Source organism: Portunus trituberculatus, chromosome 37, assembly GCF_017591435.1.
Source record: "Portunus trituberculatus isolate SZX2019 chromosome 37, ASM1759143v1, whole genome shotgun sequence".
In the NCBI taxonomy this organism is placed as follows: domain Eukaryota; kingdom Metazoa; phylum Arthropoda; class Malacostraca; order Decapoda; family Portunidae; genus Portunus; species Portunus trituberculatus.
This window is the reverse complement of record NC_059291.1, coordinates 16,748,973-16,768,490: the sequence shown is the minus strand read 5'-3', so window position 1 is coordinate 16,768,490 and position 19,518 is coordinate 16,748,973. Positions and strand designations below refer to the sequence as shown.

Sequence of the window (19,518 nt, the reverse complement as noted above, 5' to 3'; positions counted from 1 at the left end):
ACAAGAAAGTGCCCTAAGCGAGAATCAAGCCCGTGACTCTATGCCGCCAGACAAGCAAGAAACACACCACAGAGCCACGCGGGCCTCGAGGAGCTGAGTGAAACCAGCCGTTGAGCGCCAGCTGTTTCCTGCCTGACCTTACCACGGTAGTAAGTCATCACCACCTGGACTGTCACAGATGGTAAAAGCTTGCTCTTTTTATTTTCCTTTCCTTTTTCACCTTCCTTATTTTTCTTCTTATAGTCTTTCCTTCTCTTCTTTCAGCTTTCTTATTTTCCCTTTTATCGTCCTTTCTTTCTTTCCTTTCCCCTTCCTTCTTTGTTCTTCCACTTAATGTTTTTCCTTTTCCTTTCCTTCTTCCTTGTTTGTCCTCCGTTTTTTTTCTTTCCTTCCCTTTCCCTCTTCGTTATTTTCTTGTATCGTCTTTCTTTTCTTTCTTTTCTCCTTCCTTCTTCCTTCTTTTCCTTTTTCTTGTCTTTATTATCTACCCTCTATTCTTTCCCTATTCCTACTTCTGTTCTGTATTCCTCTCCTTTTCATCCATACCCTTATTTTCTGCTTGTCATATTGAATTCCCCTGAATTATTCTTTTCAACTTATATTAATATTTGCTCTTTTGTTTATTTTTTTCCCTATTTATCGTCTTATTTATTTTCATTCCTATGCATACTTCTATTTACATTCTTATTTCCATCCGTGATCTTCACCTGAAGTCTTTATATTGCCATTCATTTCCACGTTTACTTCCATGTATTTTTTTTTTTTCCTTTTCTCCTCTGAATTCCCTATCTTAATTTCATTTCTTCCTTCCTGATGTAATTAGAATTCTTAATCCCACTCAAAACCCTCATCATTGTTCCTTCCCTGGTCATAACCACGTGGTAATTACTTAATTGCCCTTCTCTACCTCCCTAAAGAGTTCAACATCCTCAGCGCAGTGACGTAATACTTTCTTCAGGTTATTTCTCATCCATAAATCATTTAACGTCCTCATTTGAATTCAGTTGCGGTGTTTTGAGAATCAGAGGTCGACACAATGTGGGTCAGGAGACAGTAATGTGTTCATACCTACTAGGGGAGCACTTTCACACTTCCTATTTTTGTGCCACGGGTGGAGCTGAGTGGAGAAGTAGATGGTGAATGAAGTGGGAGACTAGACAAGAGGAGAAGAATAAGAGAAAATGGAAGGGATGGAAAGTGGAGAGAACGCGGGGAGAATAGAACAGGAATAAGCTGGAGATAAATAAGAAGAGACGGAGGAAAAGAAAAAAAGAGAAGGAAGAAGAGGAAAAGTGAAAATAAAAGAGGAAGAAACAAAAATTGTAAAAAGAGGATAAACGATGGTGATAGAACTCAGTGTAATAGAGAAGGAAAAAAGTGAAAGAAGAAGACTAAAAAAGAAAAAAATTGTTTTCACTTAATCTCAACACTTTTCCTAACCTCTCAGTCTTTGAGCAGCAAGCGCGCAGAGGATATCGCTTCACTACAAATATCCAGACAAAATGCAGAAGAGCAAGCAGCATTCACCTTTATAATATCAACATTTCACAACTACTCACCACTAACACTTACAATAATACCAATAAAAAGTATATGCTTATTTATATTATGACATAACTACAAAACATAAAAATTACAGTTGATGGATGACTTGACAAAACAAGTTATTTACACTTGACCAGAAATTCACGTTTTTTTTTTTTGTTTGCTGACCTCAGAATCTGGGCTCGCATTGTGACACGTTCTGATCTCAATAGGAATCTTGTCGTATGCCGCAGAGATAATCAGTCCGCTTCTTCTTACTTTTCCATTAGTGACGTAATATTCTTTTTAGATATCACTAAAATACTTTAAACAATCAAAACTCCTAGTATCACTCAGTACGGTTTGCTTTTTAAGAAGATAACATGGGATGCCGAAGGGATTGGGAATATGGATCACTAAATTCATGAAAAGCCGGGATTTAGGAGAAACTTACATACAGAGAACACGAGGCAGGTGTGTTCATAAGAGGGAAACTGTCCTCTTCTCTTCTCTGACCTCACCTCGTTTCCCTTGACACGGTGGATGAAAGGTGGAACAAGCACTACCTGCCACGGTTCTGCTCACTCATTGACTCACTGACACACTATCTTAATTGAATCTTTCTATATGCACTCTGGCTCCTTAGCCTAAGTCAAAAGAGCAAGACTTGTAGCATCTCACAATAGTCCCCGTTTCAAACGGCAAAATTGAAGGTTTAGGACACAGGAGAATATAGGAAAGCTGCAAGAAGTCAGTACTCGAATATCTAGGCGTGTCATGCAGTGCCTGTGTGAAATGCATATCATCCTTGTCCATAATTATCTATCCTTTTTAAAGTTTTTTATTGACTCAGGGCTAATAACCTGATGTTAGTAAGTCTATCTGATGCAGTTCCTAAGTTTAATCATTTACTATTAGAAAATATCTATCGTATGGATGGAATGCTCGAGAGGGATTATTTTATTTGTTTACACGTGCTTCACTATCTTGACCACGCAGCAGCTTATCACTTCCAATCACCTAATAGCATCTCTTCTCCCGAACACCACGTTCTGCTACCTAAACCTTGTCTCTTCCACAGCCTTGACCACAAAAAAACTATTTCTTTTCAGCCGCCTTCCAACATACTTCTCTTCTTCCATATTTCTCATGTTTGTTTAGAATTCAGGTTTAGTATTCTTAAACGTCTATGTCTCTCCATCTCTGTCTCTGTCCGTCTCTGTCTCTGTCTCTCTCTCGCCGTCTCTCTCTCTCTCGCCGTCTCTCTCTCTCTCTCTCTGTGTGTGTGTGTGTGTGTGTGTGTGTGTGTGTGTGTGTGTGTGTGTGTGTGTGTGTGTGTGTGTGTGTGTGTGTGTGTTTCACTGTTTGATCTGTGCGTGCGTGTGTGTGTGTGTGTGTGTGTGCGTGCTTGTGTGAGCGTGTGCGAGTGTGTGAGCGTGTGCGAGTGTGTGAGCGTGTGAGCGTGTGCGAACATGTGAGCGTGTGCGAGTGTGTGAGCGTGTGCGAGTGTGTGAGCGTGTGCGAGTGTGTGAGCGTATGCGAATGTGTGAGTGTGTGAGCGTGTGCGAGTGTGTGGGCGTGTGCGAGTGTGTGGGCGTGTGCGAGTGTGTGGGCGTGTGCGAGTGTGTGTGTGGAAAAAATAAATAAACTAAAGAGTATCTTTGCACGTAGAAAGGGAAAGCGAAAAACAAGATAATTTGAGTATGCAAGGACAGTGTTGCAGCTGCCATCTCTCAGGGAAGACTCGAACAAATGATTTCACGGCGATGTGTGTCAGTGACCGATGCAACCTGTCTCCCTACGTATGTGACCAAAGTAGCGTCACACTTATTATAGATAAGAGTGATAGAAAGAGAAAGGAGAAGGACGGTGGAATGTGAATATAAGTGTTAAGATGCTTCATGCGTGAATCACACGTGGCCATGGTGTTCTTGTGTTGTTGTGTTGTGGTACAGTCTACATTTGAGGTTGTTTAACCTTCTACGCTCACTTGCAGTGCTTCTTTTTTTTCTTTTTTTATTTATACTATGTGGACTTTTCACGGGAATTTATGGGCTAGAGGGGATACTTTTTGTGATACCTCAAATCTCGAAGCCCACCCGCTGGGAAACCGTTGCCCAGAATGAGGAAGCCCAACCTACACTCGGACCGTGGATTCGAACCTGTGCGCTTGGAGACCCCTCGGACACCAAAGCACGCATGGTTCCACTGTACAACAGTACAAGAATTCCCATCTGTTGAGGTCTTAGAAAACGATGTTTTCTTTTTACAGAAGACTGGTTTCTTTGCCAAGTGAAAAAAGACGGAAAAAGATGAAGATGGCAGTCCTAAAGAAAAATGGTAAAAAAAGAATATCCAAATATATTAACAGAAGTAACGAAGTCTTCATCTTGAAAGAACACAAAGCAGTGGAAATGAACAAAGAATATTAACCAATACCTGATTGCATCAATGGGAGTTATGAATCCCCACATGAATGCGATGAGGAAGACATATGGAACGATGCTGGAAGTTACCGAAGCAAATATAGTGAGATAACAAACTGGTGAGACAAGCAGTTTTGGGGTGCAGAGAGAGAGAGAGAGAGAGAGAGAGAGAGAGAGAGAGAGAGAGAGAGAGAGAGAGAGAGAGAGAGAGAGAGAGAGAGAGAGAGAGAGAGAGAGAGAGAGAGAGAGAGAGAGAGAGAGAGAGAGAGAGAGAGAGAGAGAGAGAGAGAGAGAGAGAGAGAGAGAGAGAGAGAGAGAGAGAGAGAGAGAGAGAGAGAGAGAGAGAGAGAGAGAGAGAGAGAGAGAGAGAGAGAGAGAGAGAGAGAGAGAGAGAGAGAGAGAGAGAGAGAGAGAGAGAGAGAGAGAGAGAGAGAGAGAGAGAGAGAGAGAGAGAGAGAGAGAGAGAGAGAGAGAGAGAGAGAGAGAGAGAGAGAGAGAGAGAGAGAGAGAGAGAGAGAGAGAGAGAGAGAGAGAGAGAGAGAGAGAGAGAGAGAGAGAGAGAGAGAGAGAGAGAGAGAGAGAGAGAGAGAGAGAGAGAGAGAGAGAGAGAGAGAGAGAGAGAGAGAGAGAGAGAGAGAGAGAGAGAGAGAGAGAGAGAGAGAGAGAGAGAGAGAGAGAGAGAGAGAGAGAGAGAGAGAGAGAGAGAGAGAGAGAGAGAGAGAGAGAGAGAGAGAGAGAGAGAGAGAGAGAGAGAGAGAGAGAGAGAGAGAGAGAGAGAGAGAGAGAGAGAGAGAGAGAGAGAGAGAATGACAAGGCTGCACCCTGGCAAAATTATTTGCAGAAAAATGCAGGTTGAGTGCCCCACACGCCCCCCTCCAGTGCTACCCCGGGAGACAGCGCACACCATCACCTCAATACCCATCACCACGGAGCTGGTGGAAAAGCACTCGGGCAACTGGACGCAGGAAAGCCACGGGCCCAGACGGAATCAGCCCCGGGTGCTGAAACAATGTGCCAGGAACTGTCAGTGCCTCTTGTTGCTATTTTTCTGCCTGCCTGGCAGAAAAAAGTGGCCAGCATCCTGGAAGGAGGCATACGTGGTCCCTGTGCATAAAAAAGGGTCCAAGTCTGACCCAAGGCACTACCGACCCATCTCCCTGCTGTCTGTGATGGGTAAGGTGTTCGAAAACTGGTGGCAGCCGTCATATGGCAGCACCTGGATGAACACCAGCTTCTCTCACCCCACCAGTTCGGGTTTCGGCCAGGTCGATCTACTTCCGATCTCCTTCTCCTACTCTCCCAGGAATGGCAGGACACCCTTGACGAAGGCCTGGACACGCTCGTAGTGGCCCTTGATATCGCGGGGCTTATGACCGAGTGTGGCATGCGGGTCTTCTGACTAAGCTCCAAGCCAAGGGCATCGACGGCGGTCTCCTGAAGCTACTCGAGGATTACCTCCAAGGAAGGACACTTCGAACCGTCGTCAATGGGCGGACCTCATCACCCACCAATATAGGAGCGTCAGTTCCACAGGGCTCAGTGCTTGGCCCAGTCCTGTGGAATGTGTATATAGACGATCTCCTGCGCCAGCTTCCTGCAGTCAAGGCTTACGCCGACGACTGCACAATCTCCCTCTCCTACTGCCGCCAGGACAGCCAGCGCGCCGTGGCCAACATCAACCGCCAGCTGAAGGCAGCAGAAGAGTGGGGGAAGGTGTGGCAAGTCACCTTCGCGCCGGACAAGACACACGCCATGGTCATCTCACGATCCCCTGCCGCCTCTCAGGCCGTGGAAGGACAACTACAGTTTGAGGGCGAGCAGCTGCCTCCAGGAACACATCAAGATCCTGGGAGTCACCATGGATCGTGAGCTGCGCTACGACACCCACATCACGTCTGTAGCCCGCCAGACCTCTCAGCGTGTGTCAGCCCTGCGCAGGATGGCTGGCAGTCTGCACTCGCGAGGCATCCTCACTCTACAGGGCACAAATCCGTCCCTGTATGGAGTACGGTGCCTTGACATGGATGTCCAGCGCCCATACCCACACCAGCCGGCTCGACGCGATACAGAGGCGCGCTCTTCGTCTATTGGGGGAAGACGAGGAGAGCGTGGCAAGTATCACGTCACTGGAGCACTGAGGGACGTGGCAACCTTGACGGTGTGCCACAAAGCTCAAGTGCTACATACACCTCACCTCTCCCGCCTCAGCCTGCCGCCACACCCACCCGGGAGAAATACGAGGCAAGCAGCGGATGGGGACCAGCAGGTACTGGTGCCTCTCCCGCTCCTCACAACACCAGCGAACATTCAGAGCCAGGGCAGCGCGCCTGTGGAATCAGTTCACGGTGGCCACGCCTGCTGAGGTAGCGGGACTATCAACTCAGCAGACAAAAGTGGCCGCCAATGTCTGGAGAAGCGCCTCCTGCCCGGCTAGTGCTGTGAAGTGTAGTGCAGTGAGTGAGGTGTCAAACCAATATACTAACGAGAAAAAGACGTTTAGAATAGTTCCTTGCCAACACAAGGAGCTTTATGTCTAAATCTCCTTATATACCTGATTTATTGTAAAATTTATAAGTGTAAGATAATGTTTAAATAAAAAAAAAAAAAAGAGAGAGAGAGAGAGAGAGAGAGAGAGAGAGAGAGAGAGAGAGAGAGAGAGAGAGAGAGAGAGAGAGAGAGAGAGAGAGAGAGAGAGAGAGAGAGAGAGAGAGAGAGAGAGAGAGAGAGAGAGAGAGAGAGAGAGAGAGAGAGAGACAGAGAGAGAGAGAGAGAGAGAGAGAGAGAGACAGAGACAGAGAGAGAGAGAGAGAGAGAGAGAGAGAGAGAGAGAGAGAGAGAGAGAGAGAGAGAGAGAGAGAGAGAGAGAGAGAGAGAGAGAGAGAGAGAGAGAGAGAGAGAGAGAGAGAGAGAGAGAGAGAGAGAGAGAGAGAGAGAGAGAGAGAGAGAGAGAGAGAGAGAGAGAGAGAGAGAGAGAGAGAGAGAGAGAGAGAGAGAGAGAGAGAGAGAGAGAGAGAGAGAGAGAGAGAGAGAGAGAGAGAGAGAGAGAGAGAGAGAGAGAGAGAGAGAGAGAGAGAGAGAGAGAGAGAGAGAGAGAGAGAGAGAGAGAGAGAGAGAGAGAGAGAGAGAGAGAGAGAGAGAGAGAGAGAGAGAGAGAGAGAGAGAGAGAGAGAGAGAGAGAGAGAGAGAGAGAGAGAGAGAGAGAGAGAGAGAGAGAGAGAGAGAGAGAGAGAGAGAGAGAGAGAGAGAGAGAGAGAGAGAGAGAGAGAGAGAGAGAGAGAGAGAGAGAGAGAGAGAGAGAGAGAGAGAGAGAGAGAGAGAGAGAGAGAGAGAGAGAGAGAGAGAGAGAGAGAGAGAGAGAGAGAGAGAGAGAGAGAGAGAGAGAGAGAGAGAGAGAGAGAGAGAGAGAGAGAGAGAGAGAGAGAGAGAGAGAGAGAGAGAGAGAGAGAGAGAGAGAGAGAGAGAGGAGACGAGAGACGAGAGAGAGAGCCGAGAGAGAGAGCACCTTCGCAGGACGCGTCTCCAGGATGTGGAAGAGAGAGAGAGAGACACAGAGAGACTGATGGCACAGAGTGGAGACAGAGAGAGAGAGAGTGACGAGAGAGAGAGAGAGAGAGAGATAGTGCTAGTGAAGTGAGAGATCTTGTATATTATCTATTTTTAAGAGAGAGAGAGAGAGAGAGAGAGAGAGAGAGAGAGGACACGACAGTGAGCCTTTGGGTACATGAGAGAGTATAAATTATGAGAGTGTAGCCATCTCAAGGACAATGCCCTCCTCTCAGACCAACAGTTTGGGTTCAGACCTGGAAGGTCAACCTCCGACCTAATGATGCTTCTCACCAGGCATTGGCAGGACGCCCTCGACGACGGCAAGGACACTATAGTGGTTGCTTTGGACATAGCAGGAGCTTTTGATAAAGTATGGCACAACGGATTACTAGAAAAGCTTCGTGCTAAAGGCATCCAGGGTGGCTTGCTACGACTCTTGGGAAATTACCTGCAGGACAGAAGCCTCAAGGTGGTTGTCAACGGGCAAACATCTGAGTCCCTGCCTGTGGAGGCATCAGTGCCACAGGGTTCAATTCTTGGCCCACTCCTGTGGAATATCTACGTGGATGATCTTCTCCAGCTACTGCCAGGAGTCATGGCCTATGCTGATGACTGCACCCTCTCCTATACCTATCCACGCCAGGACAGTGGGCGGGCTGCTGAGGCCATCAATCAGCAGCTACGAGTGATAAAGGAGTGGGGTGCTCGCTGGCAAGTGACATTCGCGCCGGAGAAGACACAAGCAATGGTTGTCTCGGTCCCCAGCCGCCATGGCAGCAATGGCAGGAAAGTTGTCTTTGGCGCTGCTGCTCTCCCACTCCAAGATGACGTCAAGATACTTGGAGTGGAGGTGGATCGAGGGCTGAGGTTTGACAGGCATGTCAAAACCATTGCCAAGAAAGCCTCTCACAGGATCTCCGCTCTCAGAAGGATCGCCAGTTTCCTCGACAGGAAGGGGAGACTGCTGCTGTACAAGGCACAGGTGCGGCCCCACCTTGAATACGCAGCTCTCTCCTGGATGTCCTGTGCCGCCACACACAGAAGGAGACTGGACAGCATCCAACGCCGCGCCATACGGCTAGTAGATGCTGCACTACCACCTCACCCAGAGCCTGAGCGTCCCCTTGATTCACTGGAACACCGCAGAGACGTGGCGGCGATCGTAGTGTTCCATAAGGCACAGGTGCAAAGAGTGCCACATCTGGCAGGGCTGCGTCATCCTCTAAGAGTCACCGCACGGAGCACGAGAACGGTGCTCAATGGTGGTGACGCCGTAGAGGTGCCGCGATCCCACGGGTGTCAGCATCAACGCACCTTCGCAGGACGCGTCTCCAGGATGTGGAACTTGTTCACGGCCGCGGTGCCTCACGTCCAGGAGATGAACACTCACAGTGTCAAACTGATGGCACATAAGTGGAGACAGACACTGCCAACTCCTCTGACACTCTTTGTGACGTGACACTCAGTGTAGTGCAGTGCGTGAATAGTGCTAGTGAAGTGAAACGAATAGTGCTCCATTTACATGCTGACCATCTTGTATATTATCTATTTTTAAGTCTTGTAAATATTGTAGAGAAATAGATTGTAGTACCCTTAGAATAGGTAGCACACGACAGTGCGCCTTTGGGTACATGTTCCTTTGTATTAAGTTTTGTTTAAATAAAAAAAAAAAAAAGAGAGAGAGAGAGAGAGAGAGAGAGAGAGAGAGAGAGAGAGAGAGAGAGAGAGAGAGAGAGAGAGAGAGAGAGAGAGAGAGAGAGAGAGAGAGAGAGAGAGAGAGAGAGAGAGAGAGAGAGAGAGAGAGAGAGAGAGAGAGAGAGAGAGAGAGAGAGAGAGAGAGAGAGAGAGAGAGAGAGAGAGAGAGAGAGAGAGAGAGAGAGAGAGAGAGAGAGAGAGAGAGAGAGAGAGAGAGAGAGAGAGAGAGAGAGAGAGAGAGAGAGAGAGAGAGAGAGAGAGAGAGAGAGAGAGAGAGAGAGAGAGAGAGAGAGAGAGAGAGAGAGAGAGAGAGAGAGAGAGAGAGAGAGAGAGAGAGAGAGAGAGAGAGAGAGAGAGAGAGAGAGAGAGAGAGAGAGAGAGAGAGAGAGAGAGAGAGAGAGAGAGAGAGAGAGAGAGAGAGAGAGAGAGAGAGAGAGAGAGAGAGAGAGAGAGAGAGAGAGAGAGAGAGAGAGAGAGAGAGAGAGAGAGAGAGAGAGAGAGAGAGAGAGAGAGAGAGAGAGAGAGAGAGAGAGAGAGAGAGAGAGAGAGAGAGAGAGAGAGAGAGAGAGACAGAGAGAGAGACAGAGACAGAGACAGAGACAGAGACAGAGAGAGAGAGAGAGAGAGAGAGAGAGAGAGAGAGAGAGAGAGAGAGAGAAAGCTAACTAATATCTCCTGAAAGCAAACAGTGTCACTTTCCAATACATAATATTTGAGGTACGCTTAGTCCAGCATGTTATCTTAAGAACATTAGACACACGTGGAATGAAGGCTAATCTCTCTGATGGAATTGCTTCTGCTACTATTACTACTACCGTCCTACTATGACTACTACTACTTCCACCACCATTACTCTTCCTTCTCTTCTTCCTCCTCTTTCTTCTGCTACTTCATGCACATATCCACACATCACATCAACATTCCCCATCCACTTCATACACACTTCCCACCTTATGCTAGACAACTCGCAGGGTTCGGGTGCCTCTTGCCAGATGAAGGCTAATGAGCGTGACCTGTGCTCTCAAGGACTAACTTCATCCTGGTACATCTTGCCAGTGACCCCTTTACGTGCAAAGCAGCGGTGGGGATGTGGTCTTCCTCGCCTCACTCACCAATGAAATACTAATCTTTATTGATCAACATGTCATATCCAGAGAGTAAACAAATAAATAAGAAAAAGGTGATTGATGACCTCCTTCGCCCTCAAAGAATAAAGTTTTTCATTTGCTAACTTGATAAAATGTTTCTTGTGAGTCACACACACACACACACACACACACACACACACGGAGCCGCTCGCCCCACCACACACACAGTCACACACACACAGTCACACACACACACACACACACACACACACACACACATATACACGGAGCCGCTCCCCCCCCCCACACACACACACGAGTATAATCAAACTTTACTCCATTAATAATTTTATAAAATGCTGAGGACAGCACTAAAGTGAAGGGAAAAAAAAAAAAAACTACTTCAAGAAAATAAATACATGGATTACATCGGAGGAAATTCCATCAGACAGAAGACAAGTCTTATTGACCTTGATCAGCTGAAGTGTGACGCAAACATAAGACATAAGACTGATAAAAGTGAAGGAGCTGAGAGAGAGAGAGAGAGAGAGAGAGAGAGAGAGAGAGAGAGAGAGAGAGAGAGAGAGAGAGAGAGAGAGAGAGAGAGAGAGAGAGAGAGAGAGAGAGAGAGAGAGAGAGCTGGGAGAAAAAAAAATAACTGCAATGGGTCACGTTTTACTCACCAATGAAGCAAACACCTTTTAATACCCTCCCTCCCTCTCTCTCTCTCTCACACACACACACACACACACACACACACACACACACACACACAAAATGTAAAATGAAAAAAAATCTACTATTCTTCAACTTTTCAACGTCACACCTGCATGGTAACTTTTAACTGTTTTAATGAAGGATTTCCATGAGCCTAGTGATAATTCGACGAAGATTCTGCATTGTCAGATGGAGAAACATTTACAAGAACGTGAGTGTTCATCTCCGTGGCTTTTGAAAACAGACATGGTGGGAGAACAAAGCTTTTCAGAACACAGGCCAAACCTCCTTCCTCCAGTCACGCCTCACTCTCAGACACATTCAAACATTCAACCACTCTCGCTTCACTCGCCGGGTGTCGCAGGCTTTCTACTCCCTAGGGGGTAGAGTTTTCATTCGCCAACTATCATCAGTGCTACTGTTGCTATCATCAATGTTTTCATTATGCTTTTTCTTTGTTGATAATATCTACTCGTGCAGTCTAATTCACGAGAAGTAAATATGTTTCTTTGCTTATTTGCAAGGAAACTTAATTGTTCTTTATAATCCAACTAGCAAGCAAACCAGTACTTTTGTGTTCATAATAGTGAAGCTCACTTCGATTCATAAATCAATATTGATTAAAATTATTTAATTAAGGAACGTCTTTCGTTTACTACATAAATTAAACTGCCCATTATGCAATTAAAGTAATATTAGTTATCGCCATTCGTTAGCATTACGATAAGTGTAAAGTACTCAACGAACCTCAAGACTCGAGCAGCGTGAAGCAGCTGGATTCACCGAGTTTCACTTCCTGGAGGCGAATTAATTATGTTTCACACTCGAACACCATAACAACACCAATCACATGTATACTGCCTCTGACGATTGTAGAGTTACGCAATACTCCTCATAGCACCGTGCAGTATTACTTATTCAATGCAACACTCAGCACGGGAAAGCCACCATGTTATATGTAACAAGGCAGCGGAATGGCAACAGCTCAGCACGTGGGCAGTCACTCCATAAAAACCTTCCTAGCGAGGAGTTCCGACGGTTTCGCTAACTACTCATCCAATTGACGTTCACGCCTACTATATGCTATAAACTCGTGGGCCGACGCACACTCACACGCAGACGCACACGTACACACACGCACACGCAGACGCACACGCACACATAACGTTAGTCTGTTCTTTAGTAGCCGTATGTTCGCACTGGGACGAAAAAAAAAAAAGGAAAAATAAGACGATGCTCTAAGCCACGCACTACTTTTAAAATAACCAGTGAAAATAAGAAAACGAGGCACAGCAAATGTACTGGTTAAAGCTGAGGAAGTTTAAAAAAAATCCCGAGCAGCACTGACATCCAAACACGTCAAAACAAAAGTGCCTAAGTTGCACATCGAGACAAAATGCCAATTGAAAACACAAATTAGAACAATGAATTGAATAAGAACCTACGTGTAGGCTGAAGAGACGAAGACGAAGGAGCAGCAGCCGCCTTGGGGAGAGTCGCGTGGCTTAGACTGACTGACTGGGTGGCTAGCTGGCTGGCTTGCAAGAGTGAGATCGGGCAAGGCAGGAGAGAGCACAGAAGGGGCCGTCCTACCGCTGCACGAGGCGTGTGACCCACAGTGAGTTTGGAGCCGCACTGAAAGGGAGAACAAGTAGTGAGGTTCTGCAACAACTCTCCCTTGCCTCTGCCTCTGCCTCTGCCTCCTCCTCCTCCTCTACACCTCCCTGACTCGACCTTGTCTATCAAGTCAATAAACTCACGGGAAGGAGGCCGATGACTTTGATCACTGTCTGAAATGTGAATATATAAACATTTTTCCTCGAGACCCACCTCACCACGACCTAGATATCTACTGTTGTAAGTGACAATCAAACCGGTCCCAACCGTGAAAGAGACGAACCATATTATATTTAATAAGTTGCTTGCACCGCCGTTTATCTTCCTCCATCAGGAAAAGGTGTCACACACACACACACACACACACACACGTGTTGTTGACAGCTTCACAAGCCAGAGGACCGGGGTTCGATTCCCCGGCCGGGTGGAGATATTTGGGTGTGTCTCCTTTCACGTGTAGTCCCTGTTCACCTAGAAGTGAGTAGGTACGGGGTGTAAATCGAGGAGTTGTGACCTTGTTGTCCCGGTGTGTGGTGTATGCCTGGTCTCAGACCTATCCGAAGATCGGAAATAATGAGCTCTGAGCTCGTTCCGTAGGGTAACGTCTGGCTGTCTCGTCAGAGACTGCAGAAGATCAAACAGTGAATCACACACACACGCACACACACACACACACACACACACAATTTTGCCGCGTGTCTCGTATATCCTCCCTAATCAGCACACCAACATCTCTGTCCCCGCCCCACCCCCAGCAAGGTAGGAAAGCAAAGTTTATTATTTTTTGGACGTCTCTCTCTCTCTCTCTCTCTCTCTCTCTCTCTCTCTCTCTCTCTCTCTCTCTCTCTCTCTCTCTCTCTCTCTCTCTCTCTCTCTCTCTCTCTCTCTCTCTCTCTCTCTCTCTCTCTCTCTCTCTCTCTCTCTCTCTCTCTCTCTCTCTCTCTCTCTCTCTCTCTCTCTCTCTCTCTCTCTCTCTCTCTCTCTCTCTCTCTCTCTCTCTCTCTCTCTCTCTCTCTCTCTCTCTCTCTCTCTCATTCTAGCAGAGAAAACACGGATAGGCGCGACAAGAAGAGATGGCATTTATGAGTAACATAGGAAGGGGGACAGGGAGGGAGAGGGAGGAAGGGCGGCGTCTGTCAGATCATATTACCTGCCTGGAGTCTCACAGGTGTTTTGATTTACCTCTAAACGAAAACGTATTTATTTGTAGTAAAAGAAGTGTTGCTGCTGTTGTTGTTGTTGCTTTTGTGATTATCAGCATTATCCCCATTGTCATCATCAGTTATCAACAGATAATTGCCGTTATCAACACCAGTAACACCACTACTACTGTCAACTATTACTATTCCCAATATAAATATTCCTGCAGCTGTTGCTAATACTCCTACTAGTCTATCTGCAGTATCACTACTACCCACATTATTACCGCCATCCCCACCACCATCACCACTCCACACAACTTTTGACTATTACAGTTACCTTGGACTGCTTGCAACAATTAGGGCATACAATATTCAAACTTAAAATTTCAGCTCTTACAACTTATAACAAATGAGCCAAGATCACTGTCATAATAGTAGTAGTAGTAGTAGTAGTAGTAGTGTTTGGTTGTTGTTGTAGTAGTAATAGTAGTAGTAGTATGTTTGGTTGTTGTTGTTGTTGTTGTTGTTGTTGTTGTTGGTGCTGTTGGTGCTGCTGCTGCTGCTGTTGTTGTTGTTGTTGTTGTATTGATGGTGGTAGTGGTGGTGACAGCTTCATCATACAACCTCAATATTTCCAACATGAAACTGATAATCAAAATCATACACCACAAAACCACGACCACCACCTCCAGCTTCTTTTCCTCTCTTCCAGCTTCTCACACTATCAGCGTCCCGCCCCCTTCCTTGTCTCTCCCTGCTCCTCGTGTCACCAGCAGCGGCCACTCAATCCCCGTGTCAAGGCGAGGTTATGTGCAATACGCCACGTTCAGGTAAATACGAGGCGAGTGGAAGGGTTACCGGAGTACGTGAGCTAAGGTGTGTGTGTGTGTGTGTGTGTGTGTGTGTGTGGTGGCCCCGTTGTGAAAGTTATCTAGGTGTCCGCGTGTGTGTGTGTGTGTGTGTGTGTGTGTGTGTGTGTGTGTGTGTGTGTGAGCCCCTCTCTCTCTGTCTCTCTCTCTCTCTCTCTCTCTCTCTCTCTCTCTCTCTCTCTCTCTCTCTCTCTCTCTCTTACTCACTGCTTTTGCTCTCCTTACGGAGAGCTCTTTCTTTTACAGACTCTCCTTCAGTCCTCCCTTCCTCTCTCCGCTCACTCTCCCTACTTTCACCACCTCTTAACCTGCTGTCTCCCTCCCTCACCCCCCCTTCTCACTCTCTCTCCGCCGGGCAACACACTCGCCCCAACGGAATGAAGACCAACGCGCCGGGACCCACCTAGACCCTATATTCAGGAAATCCTATAGAAGGCGGGTCGACACCAGTCCCTCTTATTCCCTCCTGGTCCCTAAGAGTCCTTCGCTCTCACTTCCAACCGGTTCGTAAAGGATTGAGACTCCCGACCGACTGACCAACTGACTGAGTAGCCTTGCTTTGCCTTGCCTTGCCTCCTCCTCCTTCCCCTCCTCTTGTTGTTGAAGGAATATTTATATGTAATCTGATAACCATGTATGTGTGTCCCTGTGAAGTTCAACATGCTTCCTTCATTTTTTTTTTTTTCGTTGTGCATATAGGAAGCTGCTTTCTATTTGTGTTTCTCTCTCTTGTCTCTTCTCTCTATAATTGTGTTCCGCATATTTTTTTCTTTTTCTTTTGATGTGAGATGACATGCATTTAAATGAGAGAGAGAGAGAGAGAGAGAGAGAGAGAGAGAGAGAGAGAGAGAGAGAGAGAGAGAGAGAGAGAGAGAGAGAGAGAGAGAGAGAGAGAGAGAGAGAGAGAGAGAGAGAGAGAGAGAGAGAGAGAGAGAGAGAGAGAGAGAGAGAGAGAGAGAGAGAGAGAGAGAGAGAGAGAGAGAGAGAGAGAGAGAGAGAGAGAGAGAGAGAGAGAGAGAGAGACAGACAGACAGACAGACAGACAGACAGACAGACAGACAGACAGACAGACAGACAGACAGACAGACAGACAGACAGACAGACAGACAGACAGACAGACAGACAGACAGACAGACAGACAGACAGACAGACAGACAGACAGAGAGAGAGAGAGAGAGAGAGAGAGAGAGAGAGAGAGAGAGAGAGAGAGAGAGAGAGAGAGAGAGAGAGAGAGAGAGAGAGAGAGAGAGAGAGAGAGAGAGAGAGAGAGAGAGAGAGAGAGAGAGAGAGAGAGAGAGAGAGAGAGAGAGAGACAGACAGACAGACAGACAGACAGACAGACAGACAGACAGACAGACAGAGAGAGAGAGAGAGAGAGAGAGAGAGAGAGAGAGAGAGAGAGAGAGAGAGAGAGAGATAGGGGGTGGGGGAGGCAAAAATACATAATGGTTAGCAGGCATGAAATCATTTGTAAAATGAATTGAGTTGTGGCGTCGCAACAAGGTCATTGCCGCCTTGGATAAACACAAAGGAATGCAAAGGATGAACGAACAACAGCAACAATGTGAACTCCTAGCAGGTTTTTTGTGGTATTCAATATGTAGAGATATTTACAATTGATATTTGCATTCTTATTCCCCGCACATTCACAATGTGGAAAAAAATATAATCAAGTTACTGCAAATGGCCATTCGTTTTTTTTGGTCCTTGAAACCTTGCGGCAAATTGGTGATTATAGATAATTTAAGATATTTTAAGTAATATATGAAAAATATCAGTGAACCTATAGAAAAAAAAAGGAAAACAAAAATTAACGTGTGAAATAATTTTCATGAATAAAGTTGTGCAAACTGTAGCATGGGTAAGCATACAGAAAATGGAATGTACAAGAAAAATACAAAGAAGTTAACTTGAGATGGTGGTAAACTTTCAGCAAATATGATCAAGAATGAATAAACAAAGCATAAAAAAATGCAAACTTGTGGAAGATAGGAGTAAACTGGCAAATATAAGCACTTGTATAGAATATAAAGTAAACATTTGAGAAGTACAAATAAACAACACATCGCTGAAGCTTATCTGCACATCTTGAATGCCGGAATTGATTAAAGACAGCCGCACAGACTGAAATCCTAGACAAACACAAGCCAGCCGAGTAAAGAAACAAAATATGTATCCGCGCACACAGCTAAAGTTTCAAACCGTTGAGATAAAAATTGAGTAAAAGCAAATGGATCGAAATACCTCGCGACTGCAAAGTGGATCATGTGGAATAGCGGTGGAGGCGCACGTGCACGTGGGGAGGTGGATGAGAACAGCTACGAGAAGTGACCGGGAGGAGGATGGGTGTGTCAAACTGAATCACGTTTCAAGCTTCCAAGTAATGGTCCGAACTCACAATGAAACGTAGTACGTGAAATACAAGAAATAAAAGGAGTGATATCCATAAAATCACGTCAAGCAGGATAGTTTATGAAGAAATTACTCCCCCATAATCCAGTGCAATGTAAATTAAACGAATTCTTTCAGGTTTTCGAAACTTCGGTTGCTCTCTCGTCCCAGCTCGAAAATACAATGATGGTGATACTGATCATAGTGAGAATGCTGATTGGATATGCATGGTGGTGGTGGTGGTGGTGGTGGTGGCGACAGTGATGATATTGATGATAATCCCAAGCGTGTTAAACCCTACACCACCAGATGGACAAATAATTATCCATATTATCATCAGCGGCAGTAATGATAAGGTAGTTAGTTAGTTATCTAATCAATTAGTCAATTATTTATTAATTTCGTAGTAGTAGTAGTAGTAGTAGTAGTAGTAGTAGTAGTAGTAGTAGTAGTAGTAGTAGCAGCAGTAGTAATAGTAGCAGTAGTAGTAGTAGTAGTAGTAGTAGTAGTAGTAGTAGTAGTAGTAGTAGTAGTAGTAGTAGTAGTAGTAGTAGTAGTAGTAGTAGTAGTAGCAGTAGCAGTAGTAGTAGTAGTAGTAGTAGTAGTAGCCACTTCAAATTTCTCTTTTCTTTTCCCCATTCAATTCCATTCCAGGATCTCTCTCTCTCTCTCTCTCTCTCTCTCTCTCGTGCGACTTGTCCAGGCAATGGCTAATCACAATATAGTGTACGTAATGTTACTTCGCATAAATCCAACGAAGTGGAAAGCTGTGCGCGCTCCTTGTGATCACCAGCGCGAGCCTTCCTGATTGTAAAATATTGCTTGTACATACTTACCTCCGTTAGACCAGAAAAAAAAGAGAAATAAAAATAATAAAAGGTTCATGTGGAGCATTTTGATACATGGTCGAAAGCACGCTCCGTTAAGTGATACATGTACTGCAGAGGAATTTAAGAGTGAAACGATTTCCTACTCTCTTTTTTCTTCCCATGCGACGTTCTGGTAAGATGGCACTAAGTCTTGGTGTGACAGGAAGCAGCACCACCACCACCACCTCGTCGTCTTACCACGAGAGGATGACAGCGGAAAAGACTCTCGTTCTCTTCTTCCCGCCCAGTGAATAGTATTGTCAAAGCTTTCTACCGTGTGAAACTTTCGGGTGAGGTGCTACAGGTTTGCCCTCCACGCCCCTAATCTTATGGGTAGGTTAGGTAGCAAGACAAGTTTCTGTAAGTGTAACATACCGTTAGAGGGAGAGAAACTAATTTCTCTTAAACGTAATTTCTCTTCGATTTTAGCAAGATAAGTTTGTGTACGTGTGATACAGCGTTAGGGGGAGGGAAACAAATTTCTTTTAAACTTAATTTCTCTTCGATTTACAGAGAACTTATGCACATAAATTTTTTTTTCTGCAGAATTTATTGAGCAGACACTGGCGCCATTTGGACCTGTTCTTGCTATGCCTTGAAGTCTGTCAGTCACTCAGCTAGTCAATCAGTCAGTCAATGAAGTCTGAGTCATCGCTTTCTTTACTTTCAGGATGTGGAACCACGAAAACATTTTGAATAAACAAACTGCATGTCTCACCATCTTTTACACCAAGCACTGGAAAGACCGACTGACGATTTATTGAGTAGAGACAAGAACCATGTGGATCTATTCTTGCCATACCTTGAAGTCAATTAGTCAATCAGTAAGTCAGTCAGTCAATCAAGTATTTGTTTACCTGCAATCTTTGCATCTACGATCAGCGGAAAGTATTTTAACAAACTACTTAACTTGCTAGTCTTAAAACCAAGTATAGGAAGCATCGACTGACGATCGACTGAAGCAGTGACCCAACACGTGTATGTAGCATGACGAGTTGTGGCATGTCCTGCATTCCGCTTCCATCTCAACATGAACACATCACGTCATCCAGGCCTCAGCTATTTCCGCCCATCTCTTCCAATGTTTAACCTGTCGCTCAGCACGTAAGCAACATACTTTCACTGTAGCCTAACTAACTTTTCCTGTATATCAGCTGTATCTCCATTCAATTCCTGCCACTTCACATCAAGTCTTTTATAGTACAACTGTTTCTCTCAATATGTCAGAAATCACGTAAACACCATACTTTCATCGTAGTTTACTAGATATTTTTCACTGCATACCCATTCCGTTCCAGTCCCTATATTCAGTCATTTATCCTACAACTGTTTCAATCCTTTAGCGTGTCAGAAAGGACAAACCATACTTTCACTGCTGCTAATCATATTTTAGTAAACCTAATCATCTTCCACTTGTAGCATATAATTTTCTCCCACCCTAAAACTCTTTCCTTCCTCCTTCTCTAGGTATGGCATAAAATACAAACCATACCTTCATTCTGTCGCTTACAATACCGAACTAAAAACAAGACACAACTTACTACAGCCGTGTCCCTTGAGTTCCTGCCCATATACATCGCCATCCATCTTATAACTGTTTTTCTATCTTGCTTGCAAAAAAAAAAAAAAAAAAA

The 19,518-nt window shown here is 45.4% G+C and overlaps 1 protein-coding gene across 2 annotated transcripts in view; it reads right to left on the bottom strand.

Moving 5' to 3' along the window:
- Positions 1-16,968, bottom strand: part of LOC123513845 (glucose dehydrogenase [FAD, quinone]-like) — an 86,750-nt gene extending 69,782 nt beyond the window's left edge. For both annotated transcript variants that reach the window (XM_045271256.1, XM_045271255.1), the window contains exons 1-2: positions 16,869-16,968; positions 12,442-12,631 (exon numbers count right to left, since the gene is read on the bottom strand). The gene's annotated coding sequence lies outside the window, so the exon portion shown is untranslated. The remainder of the gene's footprint in view (positions 1-12,441; positions 12,632-16,868) is intronic.
- Between the last annotated feature and the right edge of the window lie 2,550 nt (positions 16,969-19,518).